Source organism: Otolemur garnettii, unplaced genomic scaffold (genome assembly GCF_000181295.1).
Source record: "Otolemur garnettii isolate 467f Iridium unplaced genomic scaffold, OtoGar3 scaffold00106, whole genome shotgun sequence".
NCBI lineage: Eukaryota > Metazoa > Chordata > Mammalia > Primates > Galagidae > Otolemur > Otolemur garnettii.
Window position 1 is genome coordinate 3,361,968 of NW_003852501.1, and position 3,241 is coordinate 3,365,208.

At 43.7% G+C, this 3,241-nt stretch overlaps 1 pseudogene; it reads left to right on the forward strand.

Annotated features, from left to right (window-relative positions):
* Positions 1 to 813, forward strand: part of LOC100945389 — a 44,464-nt pseudogene extending 43,651 nt beyond the window's left edge.
* The last annotated feature ends 2,428 nt before the right edge of the window (positions 814 to 3,241 follow it).

A 3,241-nucleotide genomic window follows, 5' to 3' on the forward strand; every position in this document is an offset into this window, starting at 1 on the left:
CTTAGATGTATGTGGCTGGCGCCTTAGCCGCTTGAGCCACAGGCGCCGAGCCCATGCCACATTCTTAACCTTCTAACCTGTCTCTTATCTAACCGATCATTATCTTTTAACACATATCCCACACTAAATCCTGCATCCCTCTTACCTACTGCCTCTAACTAACCTATTCCAATACCTCCTCTCACCTCCTACTTATTTCTACCCCTATTGCTAATACAATAAAAGAAACAAATCGACCTCCCACTAGAAACCTCCTCATCTATCTCCACAAGTTGTTTCACCCCAACTCTCAAACTTTAGTATAATTTCTCAAAGCTTTCTTTCCTCTCTCACAAATAAATTCAAAGTCTCTATTCTATAATTGTATTACTACGTAATTTTAAAATTATTACCTCAAATAAACCTATTCCAATACTCACTCTCTCTATCCAACAACCCATATAAAACAGGCCACTCAAATTAACATAAAAACAAACCTCAAACTCCAAAAAAACAATGTAAATCCAAGTCATCTAACTTTTCTTAATTCACTCAAAACCTACTCTAAATTACACTTCTACCTTTCTTCACACCTATAGTTGTCATCCTTAAACTAATAACTATAACTCCATGCATAACTCGTTTTATTCAAACCCAACTCTCAAAGTTATCCCAACAGGTAACTACTCAACTGATACATCCCAGATACAGCTCCCAACCTACAAGAAGAAAAAACTGTCCTCCGTGAATGAGCTACACTCTACTCCAGACCACAAGACCTTCCTGAACACCACTTCTAAACAGTCACCATATCCTTCCAATGAAAATTCATAATCATCCTCTAGTTGGCCAATTAAAACTATTTGCCCCTCCCAGTAGGAAGAAATTACAGAAGAGAGAACTCGACATCCACTCTCCCAAGGCCAACCCTCTATTTCTTATATGTCAAGAAGGGAAGAATGTTAGATAATTGCCTCAGAAACCCCCTTCCCCCCCAAAAGCTCCTTCTGCCCTTAAAGTTACAACTCCTCCCTAGTACAGGGAGTGGCCTGCTTACCTCATCACCCCGTTCCAATTTCCTGTTGCCCCTCCCCCACGAATGGCTCCTTCCGCCAGAGGAATAACTCCTTATTGGTTATCCCACCAGCCCCTCACCATTCTGAAACTTCCCTATATAAGAATATGTCCCGTACCCCCCCCCCACCCGCCTTCTCTCTCTCTCTCTTGCCTCTCCCTCTCTCTCTCCCCCTCCCCTCCCCTCCCCTCCCCTCCCCTCCCCTTCTCTTACCCACTCTCTCCTTATCTCTCTTCCCTCTTTTCTCTCCTCTTACCTCTTCTCTTTTCTCTCCTCCTTGGTGCTGCTCTGCAGTCTCCCTCCCCCCACCAATAAAGACCTTTCCTAGAAGCCTTGGTGGTCTGTGAGATCTCTGCCAGTCGAAGCGCCTCTCTTTCAAAAGTGTCCCAGGGCATCCAGCAAGTACCTAACATAGCTTAGGTCACGCAGCTCTCCCTGGTGAGGGCCTGAAAGGCCACATGCTCAGTCCATCTTCCTGGACTGGAAAGTCCAGAAAGTCCAGAAAGTCCAAATTGGTGCTGGGTGAGAATCTGATTTCAATGAACTTGGGCAAGTCAGTGAGCCCGGTTCCTTGTTTCCTGAAGAGGTACAACTACGTGTGTAAAAGTGTGAGGACGCAGAGGGCAAACTGGAGGGAAATCTCGGCACTGAACACCCTGGAAAGTCCCTCCTGGGCAGCCTCCAGCAAGGAAGCTGGGACCTGATCAGATACTACACCTGTCTTTGCATCTGGGTCTCTTCACCTGAAAAACGTGAGAACAGTGGTATTTACTCCGTAAGGTTTTGTGAGCATTATGTGAAATAATTCACAGAAACAGCATAACTCACTCAGAGAAAGCTTAATGCATGTTGTGGTTAACGATATTGCTGCTAACTTATCGTTATTACTGACAAAGTAGAGAAAAAATTTAAACAGAGAACTTTGCCAGAAAAATCTAGGCCTGCCAGTTGCCTAACTGCTGCCACCAAGAGAGCAGGGAAGGTGAGGCAGATGAGTGGCTGCAGCCCACACCATGAGGGTGTCCCCTGGACGTCCTCAAGACATCCCAACCTATGTCTCCCTTCACTTGGCTCCTAAGAAAATCTAATTGGTTTTTTTTTTCTTTCTTTCTTTCTTTTTTTTTTTTTTTTGCAACATTTACCAGCAGTTTTTAGCATCTATTCCAATTTTAGCTTTTCTCTCTTTTCTATATATTTTTTGTCACCCCCAACTTTCTGGGCAGGATTCCTTTAGGATAAAAGATTATAGACAGGATTCTTCCCAGGTGGCAGGCAGTGTGGAAAAGCTGGTGGCATGTGAACCGCCAACAAAGCCAGGAAAGAGAAGAATAGGAACCCCACTGTCCTCCCCTGGTGAGCAAACCAGCCAGGCATACGCCAATCTAACAGCCACAGGAAACCCAAGTGCTGGAATTCGCTCAGGACAAAGCAAGCCTAAGAAGAATAGGAAAGAATTGTATAAAAGTCACTAAGCCATGTCATGACTGCATAATTGCCGGAAAATTTTTAGGTTTTCTGTTTAAAAAACAAAAAAAAAAAACAAAGTAATTACTTCTTCCCATTCTACACAGAGGGAGGTTGCATTTCATTTAATAACAGGATACAAAAATAAGCTTAAAAAGAAAGAACCCCCCCCCCAAGCATTAATGAGGCCAAGCCTCTTCCAAAGGAAGGCTTTCCTTCCAGTGGTGCGGGGAGAATGTGGTGGCTCCTTGAGAAGGATTTCCAGCTCCTTGGATAGGTATGTGCCGCTACGGCAGAGGAGAGTCCCCCTTTGGGAGTGACCTGCTTGAGCTCTTCTCAGAGAAAGAGGAGCCAATGCCTTAGACACAAGAAGCTTCAGTGGTAGAGAATCAAAGCAAATGTAAAAGCACCCACCCTCCAGCAAGATGTGCTCTACTGTCCCGCTTCCTGAATTTGTGACTCAAATCTTCTCAAGCAGCTCATAGACATTAGTGAAAGCATTAACCTTAAGAAAACTTATTGAAGACTTCATCTTCTCCACATGCACAGGTTTAAAATTTCACAAGCTTCAGACATTTGAATTTCAGAAGTCTATTTTTTTTTAATTTATTGTTTGGGATTCATTGAGGGTACAAAGAATTAGGTTACATTGATTGCGTTTGTTAGGTAAAGTCTCTCTTATAATTGTGTCCTGCCCCTAAGAGGTGTGTCATACACCATGTC